Genomic DNA, 24,491 nt, shown 5'->3' on the forward strand with positions numbered 1-24,491 from the left:
GACGCCCGACGGCGCTGGGTCAGAGGAGACTCTTAGTTCACCCAGACCAGCATGGGGACTCGGGACCTCCCCTGGCTGGGGGCCACTTGCCCAGCCTGGTGGCCGTGGGATACCTTTGCTCCGTGCGCAAGCTACACGAGTGTTTTGCACGATTGCCTGGAGTCCAGCTGCTCAGTTATTCTGACCGTTCTTCCTCCCCCACTGTTACCTCCTGATGACGTGAGGCGTATCAGTCTGTGTTACATGTGCCTGAGAACGTGCACGTAGATGTGCTTTGTTTTGGTGTTTGGGGAGGGGGTGAGTATGCGAGGCAGTGATCACAAGTGGAATCAGTGGAATTAGAACTGTCTCCCTCCTTGATCTTTCCACTGCTGTGTTACTCCAAAGAACTGCGCCTCGAAGGCACAGGTGGTTTTGAATGCCCGGGATGTCGTGGGCATGCACTGGTGCCGACATGAGCACAGCCTGGGCAAACAGGTCGGGCCCGGCTTTGTAACTTTCAGATGTTCCCACAAGCCATAGGCTCCATGCACGTCAGCCAAAGGAATGGTGTCAGCAGAGTGTACCGCGTCCGTAAGTCTGTCACCTCCAGGTGTGGTCAGAGCAGACGGTGTCTTAGCGGGGTGCCTGTCGCCACAGGCACATCACGGTGGACTGCAGTGACATACTCCTGAGCGCTGGACGTGGAGCGGTTGCTCACGCCGGGCTTTCGGGCATGGCCCGTGGCTTGCCGGATCTAGGCTCTGAAAGTACAGATGTCTGTCGTCGACGTGCTGTGTGTTCTTTCAAAGTACAGCTGTATCAGAGAGACTTCCGTTTAGTGAGATGATTGCACCTGCCTGTCATTGCAAGTAAAACATTTGTGAGCTCATCAAACACCTTCGTGAGCACCCTCCGTGTGCTGCTCTCCGTATGGCGTCCGATCCATCCCAGTCCTTAGCAAAGGGTGGCGAAGTGCTGGCACCTGAAACAAAGTATCCATCGCCAGGTGAGTTTGGGGGGCACCCTGGGCTACCATTCGCAGTACAGCGATGACTAATCAAAGGATGTGTATGTCAGTTACTCTTCGCAGAAGCCGGGTGTTGAAGAAAGTCAGCCATGGTGGTCCTCTGTGGGGATGTGGCCTGCTGGCTGGTGCCTGGTGATTTTGTCAAGGGGTTTCAAATAGTCTCCCTACCCTGTTTCCCCGAAAATAAGACCCAGCCGGACCATCAGCTCGAATGCGTCTTTTGGAGCAAAAGTTAATATAAGACCTGGTCTTATTTTAAATATAAATATTTAAATAGTTACATTAAGTATTTTAATTATAAATATTTAAAATAAGACCGGCTCTTATATTAATTTTTACTCCAAAAGACGCATTCGAGCTGATGGTCCGGCTAGGTCTTATTTTCGGAGAAACCCTGTATGTGTTAGAGGTAAACCCCAGAAGAGCAAAAGGGCTGCACTGTCCATCAGAAACCAGTAGCCGGAAAGCTTTGCATGTGGCAAATATGTTGAATTACTTAATATCAATCCCCGTAAGAAAGGGAGGTAGCCTTGTGTCCAACAGAAGGACGCAGATGTCTCGGCTGAAGTAACGGACTGAGGTCACGGAGTGCGGCGTCCAGGCTTCCCTCGTCAGCCCATGTGGACGCCTTTCCTTGTCGTTTTGAGCTGACATTAACCAGCTGGGGCACCTTGTGCAGGTGTCCTGAGCTTTGCGGCGCTGTGACTGCCTCTGTGCAAAGAGGGACTTTTTTAGGCAGTGGCCGTCCCTCTGGTCAGATGTCCATGTTGCTTCTGATATCAGTTGGCAGCAGTGCCAGCACTGGTCACAGTATATCAGGGTTTGGGGCTGGAGCCGACGCCTCCGTCAGGACACAGAGGTCCCTGGTGTCATCTGTGTGGCAGGACCTTAGGAAAGGGGCCTTCTGGGACGGCCGGGGCCGAGGACTAGAGCCTTCCCCATGGAGTTTCCATCCCGGAATAAAGTCTGTGAGCAGTTTAGTTACGAGATTCTCCTCTAGGTGGGCAGAAAGCTTTGGTGATTACTTTCGTATCGGCATTATAGCCGTATTGGTCAGAATTTTTACTTGCATTAAAAATAATACTCTCCAGCTCCTTTAAGCAGAATAAAAAACTTACTAAAAGATCTGGGGTTAAAAAAGGTACGCGGTTCACTGAGTAGCTCCCAGAATGTCTGGGGGGCCCCACAGCCTATGTCCGCAGCACCCCGCTCACCTGCCTCTGCTGTGGCCGCCAGGACACATGGGCCCTGATGTTAGCCACTTGGCCCGTTTGCCCCTAAAGAACCACATGCCTCGTCACTGCGGCTGCCAAAAGATCAAGCCTCTGAATTCAAATTCCGCTGTTCTCTTCCTTGTCCAAGTCTCGCGAAGCTTCGTCACGTTGGGGGATCCCATTTTACCTACCTGCCCCTCATGGCAAGGAGTCTGGGTTTGCTAGTGTGGAAGTTTGGCCTTGGGAAGGTGAGACTCCAAGGGTAGGAAACTGTCTCGCAGACACGGGGCTGCCATAAACCTGAGGGCATGGGATTCTCAGTTTGGGGCAACTGCAGAGGGGTGTGGGGCCTGAGACCTGAGGCTGTGGGGTGGGACCCCCGTTCCGCTCACTGTTCCCATGAAGGCCTCACCTCCCAGAGGACGTCCCCATTCGCCATCCTCCTGGGGGCCATGTCTAATTAGAGGCTCTCTCCTGGGGCTTTCTCGGCTGCCGTGGGGCCACTCAGCTCGACCTCCCACAGGCTCCCGATGCTGGACGGAGAGAAGGGAGGCTGTGCTCGTGTCCGCCTTCCGTGAACATTGCGAATGCCGAAAGCAGGCTCCAGTCCATTATTCTCATTCCTCTCATTTGCTGCTTTTGTACATAAACATGCCTACGGTTTCAGAGATGCTGTTATAATGTTCTCGTGTGTTCATTTCTCAGATTGGTCTGAGAAAGAAAAATGAAATCATGATAGCTGCTCTAAGAAGCTTGATAACAGATCCTGGCAGATGGAGCAGATATTCTGGGGCTTGATAAGCTCCGTGGAACTGAGGGCCCTTGTTATGCTCGTCTAGTAAAGGAAATGTCCCTGGACTGGCTTCGGAGGATATCAGTGAACGGTGCCTGACATACACGGAGGACGAAGGGCAGGAACGAGCAGATTCCTGACTGTCACTGGATTTTAAAATGGGGAGGGTTTTCAGAAACTAAGGTCCTGACATTTGCCCCCAGCCCCAAAAGTAACAATTGGATCATTACTATGCTTCCTTGAGTCCTGATTACGTGCTGAGGTCTTTATTAGCTCATCTCATTTAATCTTCACAGAGCCTTTTAAAGGTGGGCACTGAGTCTCCATTTCTCAGAATCAACTGTGATTTAGAGATTTTATGCAACCAGTCTTTGTCCCAGTTTGTCGTGGATAAAGCAGACATTTTAACCTGGACTTGCTTTTAAGCATTAAGCTACCCCTTTCTTAGGTGTTTCTTAGGACCTGAGGTCACGTCTGGCTTGGGATGGCTCTGTCCACTGCAGCTCGTCTTCTGGAAACTTCCTTGCTCTCCCTGCCCAGACAGACGCTGCTTCTGAAGGATGTTTCCGGCCAAGTGCTCCACCTTCCTTGCACCTTCCTTTTTTCTTGCTGATCTCATTTTAATCACACATGTCTCTGTATGTAGTTCCCGTCTCTACATGGCAACGAGCTACGTAAAAAGCAATGCCAGTGTTTGAGTTACGGTCCTTGCCTTGCAGAAGCTTACAGTCCGACAAAATAAATCCTGGCAAAGCGATAACTTCGGTTCTGATGGGACGACCGAGTACAGAGAAGCAGACGTTTAGGCTGAGATGGGAGGGAGCCTGGGGTCGTGGCCGTGAGCTCTGTCTCAGAGCCTTTGGCAGCTGCTTCAGCCTGAAGACAGCTCATGGACAAGACCTCCGTCATACTTTGATAAGTAGTTTCTCAGTTAAGCACAGTGGAACCTTGGCATTCAAGGATTTCATAATCTTGGTTTTGACTATGAAAAAAAATGACCCCACATGTGTACAGGGTATAATTTTGCTAAGGCTCACATTTGAATGACTGGTGAGAGCCCAGCCAGCTGCCAGCAGCCCTTCTCCACAAGTGGCCTCTCTGATAGTGGGGTTCCCAGAGGCCCCAGATGACAGGCGCCCTGTAAAGGCGGTTTACGCTCCCCACGTTGTCTCCTGGCCTGCCCTTGTCTCAGGCGGCCCAGGGCATGAAGCGCACGAGGCCAGCTGGCCGTCCTGGTGGCCACACACACAGGGGGTGCTGTTTGCAGGGGTCCTCCTGAGGGATAGGCCTTGTCTGTGGAAACGGTGATTGATGTCCAGCCCATGTGCTTCTCTGAGGTGAGCTCTTCCTCGTCGTCGTCTACGTGTCGGTCAGGAATATGGCCTTGTTCCCGTCCTCCCATCAGCTGTCCCCAACAGTCAACCCTTTGCACATGGTCCTGAGCTTGGCTTTTCAGGACTCTGTGAAATTGAGCACAAAGTCCCACCCGAGAGACTCATTTTTCCTCGGACGTCCTTTGTTGTCAACCCGAGCACTTGGTGAGGGGTTTGGGGTGCCCTGTCCCTTCTCATCGCCCCCACCAACCCTCATGGTGTCTGGATCTGAGGCTCGGGAAGACCTCTCACTTCTGTAGCGAATCTGGACAAGTGTGTATAAAGCCTCTCTCCTCTCCCAGGCCAGCACCTGCCCCACGCAGCCCCCTCCACCCTCGGGACCCAGGCTTGCCCGAGTGAGAAGCACATGGCCTCTTGGCCGAGACCTGGCCGGCAGGGTCCCCAGGTGACCTTCCGGTGGGTGGAGCTCACAGGAGCCTCAGAGCCCTGCCAGCGTCATTTGGCCACAGCCCTGAGATAATATTAGAAGTCCTTAAGCTCAGGGTGTCGGGGTGTCAGAGTGTGACGTGCTGTCCCGCTCTCCTTACCTTCCCCAGACGCGGCCAGCACTTGACGTCTTTTTATCAGATGAGCCGGGCAGACCAGGCTCCCAGCGCCAGTGTGGCAGCGGCCACAGCCCCTCAGCTTGTTAGACTGAAAGAATGTGCCGTTTTAATTAATGATATGTAAATATCCTTGAATGGGCTGCATTTGCATATTAAGAGAGATTTGCGGAATCTGCGGAGTAATATATTTTAATTAAGGATTAATTAAAAATAATGGGAATTTCATTTCGCCTGGCAGAATCCGTTTAGATTTTAGTACACGTCTGCTTGGGAGTCTGCTAGGAAGGCTGTGCTACGATTCCCGCCGATGAGAGGGCCGCTCCTGTGTTTATCGTCCTGGAACCCCGTTCCGGGAGCCGGGGAGTAGGAAGGGGGGCATTTTCCTCTCGCCTTCCCCATCACCCACCCCTCGTCTTCCCTCCTCTTTGTGATTTTAGGGCTGTTTTGGTATTCTTTATGGTGAAGTAAGTAAATGGCTCTGAGACACGGAACACTAGTTGTGTTGGCAATTATGTTAATGGGATGCTATTAGGCTATGATTCTATATGAGCAATTGGGGAGAAGAAATGCCTTACTGAGAGAGAATGATACAACAGACGTCTGTCTTATTGATACAGCTCCAGTGGTGCGTAATTACACTCGGCCACTTTTGTGAGGTGGGGGTGGGGCCGCTGCACCGGGGAGTCAGGAGCCAGGGATCGGGGTAACCGGGACCCCTGCCTGATGCCCAGGGGACATGGGGTGGCAGGCGCTGCACGGCTGCGGTTACTACAGGTGAGCAAGCTTGTTTCACACACACCCTCCTGTCCTCTTGCTTCTCCTTCCGCGCCCGGGAAGTGTCTCAGGGACGGAGAGAGCCCTGGCTCCGGTCGTCTTTTCCAGAAGTTGAGGTCTCTGGGACTGCGCACAGCCTCTCTGACCGGCTGCCCGCATGTCTGCCCTGTCCTGAGTCCACACGGCAGACCCCGCCGTCCTAGGGAAGTCTCAGTCTCCCCTCGGCCCCAAACACCTGCTCACAGGCTCCCTTACTTCTTGCCACCCAGGGGGCTTTTGCTGTGGATGTGCCCCGTTGGGGGCTGTCCGTGGACCCTCTGGACAGCTGCCAGCCCTTCCCTCCTCTCCCAACTCCAAACTGCCCTTGTCCCTGTCCAGGACTGGAGATGTCTGACTGCTTCAAGAGCCCGAGGGCGTGGGACAACAGGCACTCAGGAAGCCAGGCTCTGCCCTCAAGGGACCAAGGACCCCCCATAGCTGTCACCACGGAAAAGGCTTATTGGGTTCTCTTTCCTTCCTGTAACGCAGCCTCCGGGAGATGGCGGAAATAGCCTAGGACCTCTTTTAGAGCTGATGGCCTGAGGCCTGCATCTTGACAGCAAATTTCCGGATTGTTTTGATGACTGCCAGGCTGCAGAAATGCTGGGGAGGGACCTGGGGGCCAAGGGCTCTGGCCGTCTTGCCTCCACACACCGTCCCTTCCCAGGAGAAGCGTCTGGGGGTGGATTTCAGCAAGTTCCCCGGAAGCCTCAACTCAGTGTTCCCCTCACTCTCATTAAAAATATGCATGTTGGCTGTCCCCTCCCTGTGTGACTGCTGTCATTCATGAATTTAGGGGAAATCCACCCGTCAGCTGGGCCGGGATGACCTTTCCCTGTCGCCATCCTGACATCTCAATAGCCGGCTGACTGAAGGCCTGAAAGGGAGCAGGGTCGAAGCTGAATACGGTGACACCCCGAGCACAGAGATGAGGGGTTTGCAGAGCCCCCAAGCCAGACGGGGGCTGGCAGGCGTGTGGAGCCCAGCAGAGAGAGGGACCGGAGACAGACGGAGCTGGGTGCCCGTGAGGACAGAGGGGACAGTGACCAGCGTGGGGTCCCTTTCTGCCATGTCCCCGCGTCCGCATGCCCTTTGCCATGGCTGCAGGGCCGTGTCTCATGCAAATGGAGAAAATGTAGTTTCTGGGAAGTGTCCCCTAATAAATAACATCAGGCCTTCTTTCCGATCAGCCTGTGACATCCCGCATTTCTCTTCCCTCGGCGTCAGCCCAGGGCGGTTAATAATGTGCTGCTCCCTATGGGATGTGAGGTCCCTGCTAATGGGTGTGCGTGAGAAGGTGGGGCGCCAGGCGGGGTCCCCCCGCAAGTCCCCAGGCAGCTCCGACACACAGGGTCCTCTTTGTTTGCAAGTCAGCGAAGGTACCGTGGTTTTCTCTTTCCTTTCCATTGTGTAGAAACCCGTCCGGGGCCGGAGGATTTCATTAACGGAACGAAGTAAAAAGAATCAATTTCACATGCTCCCCGTGAGTGTGGTAATGGTCTCTAACAATTCTGATTAGCCAGGCACGATGGAATTTTTCTTTTAAATGACTGCATGTTGACATTGAACGTGGGCAAACTTTGGGGGTGTGTGTGCGTGTGTGTGCACGCGTCCTGCCACACGGTGGTGCCTGGATGGAGCCCAGAGATGGTGGGGCCTCCTTCCTCCTGCCCACCCCTCCCCGACCCTCCACTGTCAGGCCATCTCCCTGGCGTAGCCCCTTCTTGTTTCTGAAAGGCGGCTCTCTGTCCTTTGCTCTCTCCTCCTAAGTCTGGGCCATTTCTGGGAAACCTGGGAAAGGCTGATTTTTTTTTTTGTAAGTGGTGGGGGAGGGGAGGAGGCGCTGGTTCAATCTGCATTCAAATCAATAGAAAGCTGCTGGGCCTGGAGTGCAGGTTTTCTGTGAGTGGGTGGGTGTCTGAGCTGCTGTGTGTGTTATCCTGGTACCTGCCAGCCCCTGGGAACTCATCAGACGGACCCTCACCTTCCCGTCTTCCCCAGACCCCCTTGTACTTCCAAAGAACGAATAAATTACATTGAAGGGAGTCCACAGTGGGTTTTCCATTATTAATGTTTCTTTTTATTTATTTTTCATGTATTTCTTTGCTATTCTTTTCTTTCCCTCTCTGATTACCCTGTTGACACACCAGGTATCCAGTCCCCCCACCCCCGCCCCTACCCCATGAACGTGGATAGGATTTCTCAGCAGCCTGTGTGTGGCTCTGCACCGACACTCACAGGTGTAAACACACCAGCCAGGGCCACCGTGGGTGTGATTGTTGGTACTTTCCCTCTCAGAAGCCGTCATCTGTGGCCACTGCGGGGGGTTTGACCCCGGGGATCCCTCGACCCCATGAGAGGCATTAAACATGGTCCAGACCCTGTGCCGTGCGCTGTCTGAGGACCTTTCACTCTCCTTTAATGAGAATTTCTCCTAATTATTTCAGTGGCTGCAGCAGGGAGCGCGGTGTACTTAGATCTCGATCCTGGGACGTGACTGTTATGCTGATAAAGGCGAGAGATCAATAATTTAGGCCCCAGCTTTAATGGCAAAGCTGAGAGCTTAAGTGTCTGCATTCAGGCTGAGCCTCAGCGGTTCCCGGAGCGTTAATGATTTCCATAGGCTCTGCTCCCCCTTCTCAGGCTGGAGGTGACCAGCCTTCGCAGACCTGAGAACCTGTCTTCATGAAAAGATGTTCGAACATAGGTGCGTGTCTGACAGGCGTGTGCAGGGCCCGCCCATGCCACGCGTGTGCACATCCCATGTTTGGCAAACGCGCGTGCCCGCCGGCGCCCTCGTGGCCGCTCTTCCCGTCCACTCTGGGCAGTGCCCTCAGCCCTGTCTCGGCGCATCGGGCTGCCCATGATTTGTCCTTGCCGAATTCTTCTGGTAAATATGCAGGTGTGTCAAAGGCGGGGGTAAATGTCGTCCTTTCGTTTTTGCTCTTCCTTTTTTCTTTTATTTTTTATTCTCCCCACCCCCGGTCTTAAAGCTACGATTGTACTCCTTGGACGGGGGACCCCAAAGCCCTCACCTCTCCGATGTGGGCGTGTGTGTGTCTGTGATAACGTCCTGAGTTATTGCCCCAGGTCATTCTCTGAGGAATTCCCGCAGACCAATTTGAGCCCCAACAAATTCATACATACATACGTGCTCACCAGCCAGATAAATGCTGTGAAAATGACTGCGGTATGTGACATCTTTTATATTAAGGTTGAAAAGGGAGGAAACCATGAAGCATAGCACAGTTAAGGAAATTTCTGGAAGATGAGTCACTGGATGGCCATCACCTACAGTAATGTAAGGCTGCAAATAAGTAATCAGTGCTTTTCTCAAAGGGTCAAGGTGGGGTGGGAAGCTCCCGAAAAGGTGGATACAGCTGGGCCGCCCCCGAGTCTAAGCTCTAGGGCCACCGTTGGCAACACTTTTGTCAGCCCCGCCCCTGTGGCATTGTTTTCTTCTTGAAAACGCACTGATTTTTTTAGTTGCCTTAGGACAGTAGAATCCTTTGAGTTAGCTTATAGCTTGGCATTGTCGATCCCATAGAGAAAGCATTTCTTTCAAGCCTGACTTTGCCAACCTGGTGGCCCTTTTGAGGGCATGTGGTGATGGATCGCTCCGCACGTGCCCCACCGGCCACAAGGGGGCAGAGTGACAGATGTGGTCTGGGAGGTCCCGGAGGGGGTCTCCATGTCCACAGGCAGAAGCGCAGCTGCAGGGGACGTGCAGGGCAGTATAGAGGGGGCTTCGGTAACCGTCCGTGTCTCATTCACTGGGAACCTGGGGCACAGAGACGGAGTGACTCTGGGCCAGAATGAGACGTGGGTACGTGTCGTCTCCGACAGTGAGAGCGAGACTGGGCTCCCATCCAGTTGCTCTGCCATCCCGCCGCAGGTTTTGTTGCCTGTTTAGCCGCCAGTGACTGGTAGCCCCTGTTCTCTGCTTCTTAAGTCCATTAAGGTTGGGGCTTCCTAATGTCACATGAGATGGCATTGTTTTTGTGTCCCCAAAACGCTTATTTCTATAATAGCAGTAGAGTCCCTTCCGTGGCATCAGGTGTGGTTGTCCTAGGGTTAGGGCTTCCGTGGGAACCAGGGGGAATGAGAAGCTGAGCTCTATACCAGAGAGCCCACACCCTGTGTTTGGAGCTGAAGTGGACAAACGGTTAGTTTTCCTCCCGCGCCCTTGAGCTTACTCTGCGCTGCCAGGGTCATCATTGCTTTGCCAAGTGGGGTCGCTAGGCCTGCTTTTTAGGAATGGTCACCAAAACCCTTTTCCAGTTGGGAGAGGTAACCTAGGGACTTGGAGTAAAAGCCAGGGGTGAGGGCGTCCTGAGAAGACCGTCGGTAGACATGGAATGTTCTGGACAATTCTGTGGTGAGGAATTAATTCTGAACCATGAGGTACCATTAAGAACCTGATGCCAACTAAAAAGGCACATGTTTTTACAGATGCTGCCAGAAGTAGGGAGCCAGCCCGTGTGCCATAGCTTCAGGGAAGCAAAACTACTGAACAAACTGAGGAACCTGAAGAGGCCACGGGCCCTGGGCTAACGGACACCAAAGGTGACCCTGGGTGGTTGGTCCGAGAAGGAAGCCCCAGGCCCACCCCCCTGGAGGAGCCTTAAACTTGGTGGAGCGCTGCTATGGTTTCCTGGTGCTGGTGAAATTCACGCCTTTCTTTGACGTCGTGCTTTAGAGTTTCCTAAATGCGTTCGCGTCTGCATTCCTAACCCATCCTCCAAACAGCCCCAGGAGACTGGCAAGGGAAATCCAGTGACCTCTGTTTCCGGATGAGGAAACTGAACTTGAGAGGTCTGGAGTGGCTTGTTCAGTTTCACACAACTGGTAGATGGCTGGGCCAGGACCGCTGACCAACTTTTGCTTCCTGGTCCTGGGCTGCCCGCTGATGTTAACACATCTCTTCCCTCGGAGTTTTGGTGAAAAAAGCTCTAGAACCACTTCACCCATGGAAATGGGGTAGAAGCAGAGCTTTCCTGCTGGGTCTTTGTTCTGCCCCTGGCAGCCGGCCCTGGCAGTGAGGACACCAGGGCGTGTCTTCCCTGAGCCTTCACTTAAGAAGGATTAATAATAATAATAGTCGGTGTCGCCTCCTCCCAGCTCCTCCCTGGTGGGGACAGCTGTCCCTGCCCGACCCAGCCACCTCCCCACGCCCAGCACCGCCCACGCAGAGCCGGCCGGAACCAGGCCTGGTGAGTGGGTAGGGGCTTCGCTCGTCAACAGGGCATCAGGAGCTGGTGTGAGGACGCCACACGTCCGGCTGCCCATTCCCTGTACCAGCTCTCCTTTCATGCTCTGCTCTCGAAGCTGCAAGATCCTTCCACTTGGTGTCGCTCAGATCACCCCGTGTGGACGCCCGGGCCCTGTCTGACACAAGGACCCCGTCTGAACGCAGTCTCCTTGCGTTCGATCCCCCCGGACCCTCTTGGATGAAAACTCAGAAGCAGATGCTGGTGGGGACTGGACTTGAAATGCCCGTGTTTCACCCGTAGGTAAATTAGCTCAGGCCGCCATGACACAGCACGGTTCTTTCTTACAGTTCTGGGCTGGGACATGTGAGGCCAGGGTGCCCGCAGACTGAGTCCCTTGTCAGAACCCTCCTCCGGGCTGGCAGACCGTCAGCTTCTCTGCGTAGCCTCATGGGACGGACACAGGAAGCTCAGCTGTGTCTTTCTCTTGTCACAAGGCCACCGATCCCAACATGGGACTCTACCCTCAGGCCTCATCGAAACCCAGTCTCCCTAAAGGCCCCCTTCCTCAGACCGACACATTGGGGGCAGGGCTTCCGCACGCATTTTGGGGGGACACAGACATTCAGTGCATGGAACTAGGTGTTGTGCTTTTTGTGCGTGCCACCTTTGGTGCGGCCTGCTTGCCAAGTCTCCTTCCATTTTTACTGTTGGAGCCTGGTCACCTCTGACCCCCTTTCCCTCAGCAGGGGCTCTCCCATCATGACTTGCTGTTCTGCTTGGCACAAGCCTGTGCAGGTCGCAGGCTCAGTCTCACCACCACGTGGATTTGGACACTCAGGGCTCTTGTTCTGGTTTCTACCCATTGCCCAGCTGGCAGGTCCTGCTGAGGTCTCAGCGTGACCAATGGCCAGGCCCCACAGTTTACGGGAGAGAACTGTCCCCGCGTGCACTGAGCTACAGTTTACAAACTGCGTTGATGTGCCCCGTTTCCTCACAATATTGAATGTGCTGTGGGGCCCACAAGCACAGTGACGAACTGATCTCCGTCCGCCTTAGGGGAGCTGCCAGTGTTTGGGAGAGTAGACGGAAACACGCAGGCTGCAGGTGACACTGTTCAATGATGTTGTTCATTGGGTGCCGTGGATTAAGGGGGCAGTGACATTTCCCAGGCAGAAGCAGTGGCTGGGGGCTCCTGGTAATAGCGCTGGCTTCATGGAGGAGAGGAGAGGTGGGTGGGTGGGGGGGGTGGTTGAGGGTGTGAGTCTTCTCAGGGCTCACGGTTTGTCTGGTGAAACTGGTGTTAAGCAACCTGGTTTTCTGGCACTTGTTGGCAGGGGACAGAGGGACTCGAGGACAGGCCGCTTTCTGGGTTTTCTCTCGCGGGTAGGCTCTTGCTTATTTCAGTCCCACGCTGTTCTCATCCCTGATGACGTGGCTGGGTGAACCCTGGAGGTGAACCTTTCCTCAGCAGCTTCTGAGCTCGCTGGGGGTGGACTTTACCTGCTAGAGATTGTTTCCTCTGTCACCAGCTCAGTGCCAGGAGACCAAAGCTAAGGTCCCACCCCTACCAGCACCCCCCATGCCCCCAGCCTGCAGGGAAGTTCTGTGGACAACTGTGTTTGTCCCCTGAGCCCATCTGTCAGTTAGGGACCCGTATCCCAAACTCCAGGGGAGACCGGGGCTGGAGGTGGGAGGGGCTCTCAGGTGCTTTTAATTTAGATTTATCTGAGACTGCAGAGAAACGTAAATGGAAAGGAAATGTCTTCACACAGCCTAGGGGAGAAAAAGTAAACCAAATCAAATTCTACATGTATCTTCTTGTACGGAGACTAACGTATTGCGAAATGGGCTTGCCAATAAGTATAAAACCATTCATAGGTGTTTCCTCCCCCTACGGGGTACGTGGGCTGCCACACTCCTAAGTAACCACATCAAATAATGTGTTTCTGGGCTGGCTGTTGGTTTGGTTCATGAGTGGTAACCAGGTGGTGGTGAGCAATGGAGGACTCGCAAACCCTTGCCAGACTCTGTTTGCACTTGGAAAGGGCTGAAATGGTTAAGCAGACAGTCAGGGAGACCCGGCTGTGGACACTGGGGGGCCTCTCAGGATGGGGGGGGCCCTCAGTCGGACACACGTGAAGTTAGGAGATAGTGGAAGGGCTCCTTTGAAAGCAGGTGATGGGACACATATGTGTGCAGGCACCTGGGTCTTCAGTACAGGCAGACTCATTTGTCGTGTCACGATATGACGTCACCAGACTGTCAAACCACAATGAAAATGCCCAAACCGTTGGATCTGAGACCTCACGTGGCTTTTCAAGAAAACGTTGAAACAGGTTGTATTCATTTAATTGTTGTCTAAGTAATTAGCAGACAAGATTTCCTACTACTTTTGCTGTATGGTTATTTTTTAAAATTTACCCAGCAAAAGTCCGCCTCCTGGGAAAAGCCCTCTAGGTCTCCATCCATGTCTGTGTTCGCACGTGATCTCTGTAACCACGTGGGAAAAGCTCAGAGAATGAAAGTGACGCCGTGGACGTCACACGTTTTGTCTTCTGACTCCAAACTCTCTGCTGCTGCTGCTGGTTCTTCTTCTGTTTCTTTTTTGTAAACTCACTGAGCTGATCTTACGTGGACAAAGGCGCTGTCATCGGAAACGCTGGTGACCATGTGAAAGTAAGGAAAGCTTTCTTCCTTCCTGGCGGGAACCAGCCCTAAGGGTACAGCAGAGGCCCGGCCCCTGTGCTGTCGTAGGGAGGCCTGGCTGGATGGTTTACCAACCGCAGAAGGAAAGCCCGCTTTTACGTAGATGGGTCCAGCAGGCATTCTATGAGAACAAGAGATTAGTTGCTAAAAAATTATATTCTAGAAGATCATAAAGCAAACATTTACTATATTCATTTGCCCCCTTTTTTTTTTAATTAAAAGAAAGCCTTTAAGCTAGTTTTGGGGGCATCAGAAAGAGAGGACATTAACAATTTTAGAATTACAGATTCAAAAGGGATCCATTTTTAAACGCCTACCCAGTGGACCTACCAAGATAGTAGCTGCTGCAGAGCTGGCAAGTGTCGTCTGGATATTGTCTAAATACTCTAGAAATTGGTAGTAAGATCACATTGTTTTTCTACCTTAAAGGAGCTTTTTTAGATAATTATTTTTAATTGAAAAGCTATTAGGCTATTGTATATATCAAACAGGCTGTTTTTTTCCTCTGGCGCTGAATCTGCCTCCGTGAAACGTTCCTCCATCTATCTGTGCTCTCCCCTTGGATACGTGTAAACCAAACCCATTTCTCTCTGCTCAAAGGCCCCTCAAATGTTTGCAGACCAGTATTTTTTCCTCTTCATCTTCTCTTCTCTAGGCTGAACACTCCCAATTCCTCGAGTTTCTGTGTGTTATTTATACTTTCTTTATTCTTAGTTTATAATTCTACAGACATTTATAGAGTACCTACTATGCGTAAGCCTGACATTTAAAAAAATGCAAACCTTTTCATTGCAAAATGAATTACAGCCTGAGAACTGGAGAGGAAAACTGGTTGTAGTTTTTTATTTGTGCTCAGGTAGTAGCAAATGAAGTGTGTGTGTGTGTGTGTGTGTGCGCGTGCGTGTACACATAGACACACACACTAACTATAGAGAATAAAACTAGAAAGCAAATAAATGAAAAATAAGGTGAAAAGTTAATTAAGCATTTAAAATAAATCTTTGGACTTTTGATGGTTTCAAATATTAATTGTGAGGTTAATTAGAGCGGCCTTTTAGAAACAGCGCTGTTTAAAGATACGTGACCGCGGATTGTCAGGCCGGGATGCTGGCCGGTGAGGAGAGAAACTCTGCTTCACCAGCCTGTTCATCTTCGTTCCAGACCGGTACACAGAAAGTAAAGGAAATATAATTGCAAAAAGACATTAATTTAAAGTCCACTCTTCTCAAGTTTTGATCTTTTGTCCCAGGGACCCCAGATTCCCCTTTGTCTCTGCTGGTAAGAATATTTACTCGGTAATAAAGAAACTTCTTAAATAGATGAGTGGCATGAAAAAGACCTTGGGGGGAGTGGTGTAAGTGCTCAGCACACAAAATCACCCCTGTTTGCGTGGTATACAATGTAAGCATTCCATAAACGTATCAGTATGTCACTGACATACAGTGGTAATATAATTATAACTCAAATCTTTGTTATGGACTTGCTAGGACAGAGGTGATGTACCAAAGACATTGTAGGCCTGACGGAAAGAGGTGGAAAGATGCCGTCCTTCTGTCCTTTAACATCCTCTCAGCCAGCCTCCCCCAGTTTGGACAGGCTCTTGGCTTGTGCTCAGTCAGTGAGAAAACGGCACATACTCGTAAACTGCATTTTGGAATCACTCACTTTCTTTGCAGGCGTTGAGAAATAAGAGTGATTCTGGTACAGCTCTTCCTGGACCCATGGGAAGCACCAATTTATCCAACCATCCTCCCATCTGTCTGTCCATCCGTCCGTCCATCCATCCATCCATCCATCCATCCACCCATCCATCCATCCTCCCATCCATCTGTCCGTCCATGTCTATCCACCTGCCTGCCCACCCATCCACCCATTGAATAAATATTTATTGAGCATCTATTAGATGCTGGGCACTGTTCTCAGTGCTTGGAATACATTAGTAAACAAAATAGAAAAAAAAAATCCTGACCTCAAGGAACTTTTAATTTAAGAATGATGACTTTTAGTCACTTAAAAGTTGATGTTTTTTGTCAACTATCAGCTCTACCCGTGAGCTGCAAACTTCCAGATCTAAGAGCAAAACAGTAATCATGTGGCCTCAGGATAAGCAGGTGCCAGGTCTACCCCTTAGTTTTCTCCTCCTATTAAGTAGCCTCTTCCCTCCACAGGCTGCTCATGGGATGGGTGGCTGAGTGACAGGCCAGTGTGGCCTGTATATGCTGGCGGTCCTGCCAGGCCGAGCCCCTCCCGGATCAGAGCCCCTCACTGAGCTGGAGGAAGGGAATTCTCCCTTCCCCTTTCGCTCACCTCTACCTCCCTCCCTTCCACAGGATTGCGGTGGACAGAGCAGCCCTCAGGGGTGTCAGTCTCCCCTCTTCCGTTCATTTATTTTCCCCAGGTGCCAGTTCCCTCAGAACCCAGGCTGCGAATGTTCTGAAGAGGAGAGCATGTGCTGAGCAGGGAGAGAGAAAGGGAGAGAAAGCCTCGTAAGAGAGTGCGGTTCTACCCGCATCATCCAATTTGGTTTAAAACTCAAAGTCGCCTGACAGAAATCAGGACGCGTGGAACAAGTTGCATTTGCAGGACCCTCTGTCCGTCAGCGACACTGGCATTTGTGTAGGGCGTGCAGCCTCCAGCTCCATCAGCTGTGACTTCATTTGCTCCCCATCAGGGCGCCCCAAAGCAGGACAGAAGAGGAAACCCAGGCTCCCCAGGAATTTGCCCGGGGTCCTGCAGAGAGTATCCCCAATGAGACTTTAACCTGGCCCTGCGATGGCAAGTCAGTGCTCCTTCATCAGGCCCCGTTGTCTCAGCCCTACCGCTGTGATGCACAGGACAAGTGACACAAATAGGGCTGAGGTCATTGTCCCTGGGTCACAAAGGCGAGAACTGGGACGGGAGGCCCTGTGTGGCCCCAGCACTGCACAGGTCATGGTGCAGCTAGGCTTAAAAGCCAGGTGGTGTGCAGGGAAGCTAAGTCTCTGCTGTCTCCTCCCCTTGTCGCGGTGTCAGGGGCCACACCCCACTTGCGCACGTGCGCAGAGTGGGTCCATCGCCAGCCGAGCTAGTTCAGCCTGCTGAGCTGGTGCAGGAGCTTCCTATGATGGGACCTTTTGGTTTGGATGTGTGCCTGTGCTGTGCTACTGCTTTCTGGGGTTGGTGGAGGCTCACTTTAAGATTTATCATCATGCCCACGATTTCTTCCCTGTTGCTTATGTACAGACGATCGAACAGCTAGACTTACTTTAAACCAGCCTGTAGATATCCTTGGGACTTCCTCGAGCTCAGGTGTTGCTGTTTTTGTTCTGTGGACGTATCCACACAGAGCTCTACCTACCTCCGGCAGATAGCATTATCATGTTTCCCCTGTTTCTGGATGTTTTGTGGAAGTGTTGCCGAAATGAAAGAACGGTCTTTATTCTTTGATCTCTTGTGTGCATTATCAATTCTGAAAAACTGAGAGTGAACAAAGGAAATCGGTGCCTTACTGCTCTCCCTAAGTTTAGAGAAGCAGGTTTAGAAAATGCTTTAACATTTTTAGAAGCCAAAATGGACAGATACTGGACAAAAGGATCCCACGTGGTCAGGGCAGACCAAGAGACTTCTCAGACCCCAGCTCTGGGCTTGGGCAGACTACATGTTTCTGCAAGTGTCCCAGACTCGGAGACGTGAGTGGCCTGTCTGGGCATTGAGCTGTGACCTTATGGCCACATAGTTGTGACTTCCTAAGGATCGATGTTACTTCCTAAATACGGTCAGACAGTCATCCCCCTGCACCCCCGAAATCACTTAAAATGGAGGGGGTGTTTTCCAAAGCGCTTCCTGGGACAGAGTCACCCTCGTGCCACGTCACATTGGCAAGGAGCGATTAGAGTCACCGAGCTCACGATGTCACTTCTTTGTTCTTTACTTGCAGAATCCATCCATCTTTTGCCTGCACGCGTATCTACAATCTAGAAAGTAAATAAGCCTGATGCAGCCCTCATATGGTGAAGAACCACTTAGCCGTGCATGTTGAACTTCACGAGGAAGAAAGGAAACTCACTTGTAGATTTATTAGCTCATTTAGTCGCCACCGCGACCCTAGGAATCAGACATAAATTACTAGCACCAATCATGAATTGGGAAACTGAGTCTTAGAGGGGTTGAGTGACTTCCTCGAGGACACAGGATGTTACAGACCGGGGTCAGGTCTCAAGCGCAGGTTTCTGAATCCAGACTCCCGGCTCCGTCTCTTAGGAGATGTCTGATAACCCGAAAGCACGAGCAGAATGTGGTGGTTCTGTGCAGACTTTTCTGCAGCCCACTGTTTGAAGGCTTCCTGCTGTCACAGCTATTCCTGAGAGATGGGGGTGGCCTCTCCTATATCTCTGTGCATTGTTGTGTTGTTGTTATTTTTAGTCCTATTTTCATGAGAAGTGTACTTTTAGCTCACGAAAATAGCATCGCAGCGACTTATCACGGTGCTCCAGAAACAGGAGGGCCTTATCTCACCTACAAATTAGGGCCACCTTCCTGCTTCCCGGGGTGGAGGGAATGCAGTGGACGTGGGAAGCAGCCGTCAGCCACCTGAACCCTGGCCCCACTCCCTGCTCCTAGAGTCTGGAATATGCGTGGAGTCCTTCTGTCTCCCCCACAAGGGCGAGGGTTCCGGGAGACCAGAGGAGAGTTACTGTTCGTGGCTTCTGGACAAGAAGCAATGTTAGGGCTTCCGCAAATGTTTTCCCAGTTAGCACAACAGTTCGATACGGTACGTCCCATCTCCATTTTTCAGCCGGGAAGCTGGGACTTGGGTGAGTCACTTCTGCCAAGTTGCACAGGCATGAGAGACGATTCCCAAGCCAGGCCGCATTCTGTGCACACGGGGGTGGGGGTGGGGGGCCCTCATGCTGGAGAAAACCTGAGCCCGTGGCCTTCTTGCAGCCTCTGGGTGGAGACCATCAGGGGAGTGTCCCCAAGTGCGGCCGGGCCCGGCACGAAGAGCCCGGACGCAAGTCAGGCCCACGCTGGAATTCTGATGAGCCTGGGCTTGCTGCTTAACTCTGCAGACCTCCGTTACTCACCATCCAGGGAAGCTACCCCCAGGCAGGGACTGTGAGCACCAGAAGGGAGGACACGCAGAGCCCTAACGTGGTAGGTGGGCGTGACGGATATCGCTGTTATGGTGGCTGCTGCTGTTGCACGTTTTACAGCTGAGGTGTCAGGTCTGGATCCTGTTCGGCACACAGCCTTTGATCTGTGACGGCACGATGTGCCTGTGTCCCAGTCTCCCCACTCTGCTGGAGAGCCGGATCTTACAGGCTTCTCTGTTTTAGCAAACTTGCCTGGTCTGACTGTCAGTGAGAGAGCTAAGGCTTCCACTTTATGTCCCTTGTCCCCTGGGCCCAGGTCAGGTACATCCTGAGCCTTGGACAAATGAGTGATGTGTGGACCATTCATAACTATTGGATGCAGAAGTGGCATTGAGACTATTTACCAGCAAGCCGCGTGGCACAGGTAGAGAGGTGGGTTAAGGCACAGCCGTTTGTCGTCAGCACGGAATATTTCGGGACCGAACTGGAGGTCCCTGTGTACTTACTGGTGTTTGTCGTGTGTCAGCCCAGCATGTGTGACTGCCAGGTTTCACTGCACTTCTGAATAAAGCCAAACACACGCAAGGTCTTGAGAGCATTTTGTACGTATGTCTTAGTGGCAATACGAGGTGGGACAGGCATCTAGGAACCGTGACAGCATTGGCTGCTGGCACTTGGTTCTGCGTTCCTTTTCAAAACCTTGTATGTGGAGAAACTCTGGACTTAGCACTCACTTAAGGAAGAAGTAACTTCGATAAGAAACAGGAGGGTTTTTCTTTGTCTTTATTGCTTCCGTGTTTTTTGGATCCCACTAACCTCCCCCAGCAGTGTCCTGCTGGGGCACCTGTTTGGGACCCTGTGTGTTTCGCGAGGAATTCACTGGCCAGTTCCTCTAAGTAGGGAGACTCTGGTGTATCTGCGTGTGTCCACAGGCCAGTGACCATTGAAAGGGAGGTTTGGCTCATCGCTGGGGGGCTCTTAGCTACAGTTCAGGTGCTGTCAGAAGTGGAGCTACACACGGAATCTGGTCACTGAAATGTGCTTGGTCCCCTCGCTTTGCAGAACCCATCCAGACGTGTGCCCGTGTGCTGGATGAGCCCCTGACCCTTTGCAGGGTGGAAAGGCTGCACTTACTTTCTGGTGAGCATAGGAATGGCTGGCAGCTGCCACCAGGGGCCCCTCCCATGGCCCCAAGGCCACCGCCTCTTATGCATCCATTCCTAAGGTCTCCATCTGTGACACATGACGCTCCATCCATTCACTCACTCTTCTCCCAATGTTTCCCTTTCTGCAGGACAAGGCTTTGCTCTTCTCCATGAAATGGTTAGCATCCTCTGATGTAGGCAAGAAAAGACAGGATTTAACTGCCTTTCCAAACTCCGTCTGCTCACAGCTTGTCCTAAGGACCGCAGTCGCGCAAGGCCCGTCTTCCCGGAAGTGGCCCTGTCGCCGGCTGACTGAGGAGTGGTGGGGCAGCAGTGCCGTCTTGCCCCCTCCCCGCGGGCCCCACCCGAGAAGGGCTCTGCGTCTGGGGGGGGGGGGGAGCTGTACCGCCCGCTGCCCGGGACCTTCCTGGGGGCTCCTGGTATCGAGCTGGGGAATGAGTAATTGGGACTCGCCAAAGTGTTTAAACACCAGAATTGAAATTAATGTCCCCTCATTGCTGGCTACGCTGACAATACATTACAGCAAACACCTTCCCAAAGTGAAATGAATGTTTGTTTATCCTCATGAAATATACATCAAAACATGTTGGTGGGAGAAGCACTAATGAGGGAAGGGCCTGGTCTGCTGCTGATTCCTGGCGATGAGGGAGCGGAGGTGAGGGGAGCGCTTTCCTCCCTTCTCGCTTCCTTTTTCCTTGTTTCCCAGACTAACCTGTCCACAGCTGTGTAGCTTGGACATTAATATGGGTTTAATGAAAACTCCAGTTGATCTGTCCAAAGATATTGATGAGCGTTGCCAGCCGTATTAATCATCTCTTTGAGGGAGGAAATGAAGGGAATGGGCCAGCAGGTTTCAGTCAGATGCCAATCCAGATGAAAGGACGCGGGGGGAAAAAGAAAATGTTTTTTAACCCTGCGTAGTTGCGTCCGTTTCCTGGGAGGGGACGAGAAGGACCCGTGACAGCGCAGGAAATTCGGGGGCACATTTCGCGTTCGATTGCGAAGCTCGTGCCAATAAACCCATTACTGGTAATTATACTGAGACGGCCACGGGCCGCCGACACTGTGCCTTCATTGATTTTCATTCTCAGGCTCCCAGCTCGTCGGTGTTTTCGTGGGTTCCCCTCGCCTCTTCTGTCTCCCCCACGTCCCCGCCCCTTGTCCCCCGAGCTTCTGCACCGAGGCGGTCCCCCCTCTCACTGGTGATACAGTTCTCTCCCTGAGTGCCAAATGTTTCTTGATAGGGAACAAGCTACACATTTCTTTATGGCTTATGGCAAACTGCCTTGATTACTTGTACTGCTGTACCCATTATGTGAATTAAATATGTATTCAGTTGCATGCTGCTTGCGATGTTATTGCAGGGTGACATATGGTACTGACTCAATTAGAATGAAACTAGCATTAGATAACCCTTCTGATTACATGCGTCCTGGCCGCGTCCTCCGCGGTCTCCCCTCTGTGCCCCGTGCGCTCCGGCGTCTGCAGGCTGCAGGTTTCATTAGGGGTCATCATCTCTGCCTTGCCGGATGCCGGGAAGGGAGGGGGCTGTGGGTCTCTGTGAAAGAAGGCGCATCAGCCAGCCAGCCAGCCAGACAGACAGACAGACAAAGGCTGGTGGGGAAGGAATATAGAGGACTCTAAGCTTGCCTTCGGAACTAACATTTAAAATTACACTTTTTGGAAGGGGACGTGAGGCCTACTAAGAGAAGAGGCCAGAAAGGTCTCTGGAGGGTTGGGAGATGCAAAAAGGAAACAGGATGCCTGTGCAATGACTGCTCTGGGTGCGATCGGTAGGTCCTTACCTTGAAAATGACGCATTTAAAAATAACACCCTTTGCCCGCAGTGGAGAGCTAGTACTCCAATAGCAGCGACACTTTTGTTTCTAAAGCACACCTGTGTCCCACACATGCTGATGTCTCTGATTTTGTCAGCACCCGACAAGTCAGGTACAGCAGGAGCCCTTGTCCCCATTTTATAGATGAAGCAATGGAGGCACAGAGAGGCCACACCACCGTACAGTTCAGGGTCACAAGTCACTGGGTGGCAAGTAAGGGGAAGCCGTGAGAATGCACAGGCTTCTGAAGGGCGGCCTGAGGACGTGTTACAGGGTGATGGAGAGCGGTAAGTCTTTAAACAAAACAAAACAGAGCACCCACAGGAAGAGAGTTGCGAGGTGGGTCAGGAGGTGGGGCCGCGTCGTGCGTCCTGACCCAGCACAGTGCCCACCAGAGACCAGCTGGCTCATAGCATCTCCTTCCGAGCAGTAGTTTTCCCTCCTTGATTATTTGCACCATGTTTTCAGCTGTTCCGAGCCCCCTTGCTTTGCTCTTCCTGCTGTGTCATCCATTCGCCACAATAGGAAGGGCCTGGAAGCTTTCTCTCTGGTCTCATCGAGCCCCACCCGGCGGCCACTGCAGCTCCCAGCCCATAGGCCACCTTGGACTTTCTCACAGCTGACGGGAAGCCTGCTGGACCCAAGGTTGCCTGACTGTTGCACCACCGTCCAGGGGGCTTCTTGCCCATGCCCAGCTCAAGTCTGCAGGCATGTTTGAGCTCCTACTGTATGCATTTGTGTGTGCCATGCTGTATGCTGTGGGAAATGTAAAGAACGTACGTGGTATGTGCTCACTGACCATAGGCAGCGTGTCCCAGGGCAGGAAGGAGCACGAGGGTGGGGTAAGTGTCAGGGAGAAGGGTGTGGATTCAGAAGGGACCCCAATGCCCTTGTTAATCTTGGCGTTCCCAGAGAGACGCTGTCACCCACCCAGTCCCGGAGCATAGTAGGCCCTTAACAGACGTTGAATGGATGAACGCATGCGTGAAAGGCATTGGTGCCAATATGGAGAGAAGGCAGGTCTCCTCAGAGGAAACTGGGCCCCTGATAGATAACACAGCCATCCTGCCCGCCCCTCTACTTGCAAGAAACACTGAACAAATAAACAAAGGAGTAAAAGTGATTTATCTGTAGAAGCAGGCTCGAGAGGGAGATGGGGGAGGGGGCTGAGGGCGGGGAGGGGATCCAAGGGGAGCAGGATGCAGGGGTGTCGGGCTCAGTGACCGTATCGTAGATGTGTTATGAGACGGTAAATGTTTTACAGTCACATAACACACCTACATCACACCTCATTCAAAGAAACTTCCGTGAGCACCAGCTCATCTAATCTTCCCAGTGACCATGTGTGTGGGTGGGGCTCCTTTTTATTAGGCCTGAATTTCACACAAGGAAACTGAGGCACAGAGAGGCTAAGTAAGTTACCCAGGGCCACAGAGTTACAGGGTCGAGAGGAAACCCAGACTGGCTTCTGTGAGCTTTGGCCCAACTGTGCTGCTCCCCGGAGGCAGCCTGGGACCTCTGCTTGCTGCTGCAACTACGTGTGTCCCCAGTTCTCTGCAGGGGAGAGAGGTGGTGGGCTCGGGCTCTCCCCACTCCTCGGTGACACGGCAGCTTTAACCTCCCAGTCACAGCGCTGGTGTGGAGTGACGTGGGGATGGCCTCTGAACTGGCCCTGCCGTTCACGCTGTCTGTTGGGGCCTGGCATTCCCAGGGTGCCTGTGAGGGAGCTGGTACAATGCTCCTGATGCCCCAGGGCCGAGGGCACTGGACAACACCGTAAGTCGGCGGTCTTGTAAGTACATGTAGACAAGCGTGGCGTGTGTTTCTCAGTGCGCTCCCCCGGGGAGCGGTGCCTCTGCCCCTTGGATCTGCAAGCAGCCCATTGGGCCGTAAGGCCCGCCATGACACTCAGTGTGCAAAGCCACTTGCCACACCCGACTGAGAATTCTTCTCTGACAGACCCAGTGCCAACAGCTGCAGACTCAAATCCATTGTGCCACGATCGGCTGGCACGGACGTCACAAGTCATGGTGATATTAATGATGGTCTAAGACCTGAGGTTTGCCAGTTATTTAGAATATGAAACTCATTCAAATTATTACCATAACAACGTCACTTTCACGCCCTCGAATTCCCACATGCTTTCCCGAGTGGGGGAAGCCGCAGCTTTCTATCTAGGCTGCTGGGGCCAAACCCTCCGGCGTGTGCTCGCTTCTGATCACCACCGAGTGTGTGTGAGCGAGGCAGGTGGAGGTGTGCAGGGGAGCGCGGGACACCTTGGCAGAGACACGTTAGCCTCGTGCACGCCTGCCTTCCAGGGGTGGTCCCACCCTCTTCTTCTACCTCACTGTTGGCCACAAATAGGTTGTGTGACCGGCAGTACCTGGTACCTGCCCCCTTTTCTCTTACACCTTTGAGGACAGTCTCCTCTTGCAGGAGTTCCCGGGACCCGCTAGCCCCACAGTGAGCGACTGCCTGTCAGTCAGTCGTAGCCGTCCTCTGACCCGTCCCGGATGTGCCTCCTTTATATTCACTTTGCGTGGTGTGACCTTCATCCCAACTTACAGTAGCTCGTCTCTGTCGTTTTATTTGTTACATGTATGCCTCCCCGTTGGACTGTGAGCTCCCTGAGGGCAGTGCCTTTTTACGTTCTTCTCCCGACGCTTTGGGACAGGCTTGGGCACATAGGACGAACGCCATAACCATCCATCCTATGAACTAAGGAGCC

The 24,491-nt window shown here is 52.5% G+C and overlaps 1 protein-coding gene across 4 annotated transcripts in view; it reads left to right on the forward strand.

Moving 5' to 3' along the window:
- PBX1 (PBX homeobox 1) overlaps window positions 1-24,491 on the forward strand; it is a 234,477-nt gene that overhangs the window by 83,825 nt on the left and 126,161 nt on the right. The window lies entirely within an intron of this gene.

Source organism: Rhinolophus sinicus, linkage group LG17 (genome assembly GCF_036562045.2).
Source record: "Rhinolophus sinicus isolate RSC01 linkage group LG17, ASM3656204v1, whole genome shotgun sequence".
NCBI classification, from domain to species: Eukaryota; Metazoa; Chordata; class Mammalia; order Chiroptera; family Rhinolophidae; genus Rhinolophus; species Rhinolophus sinicus.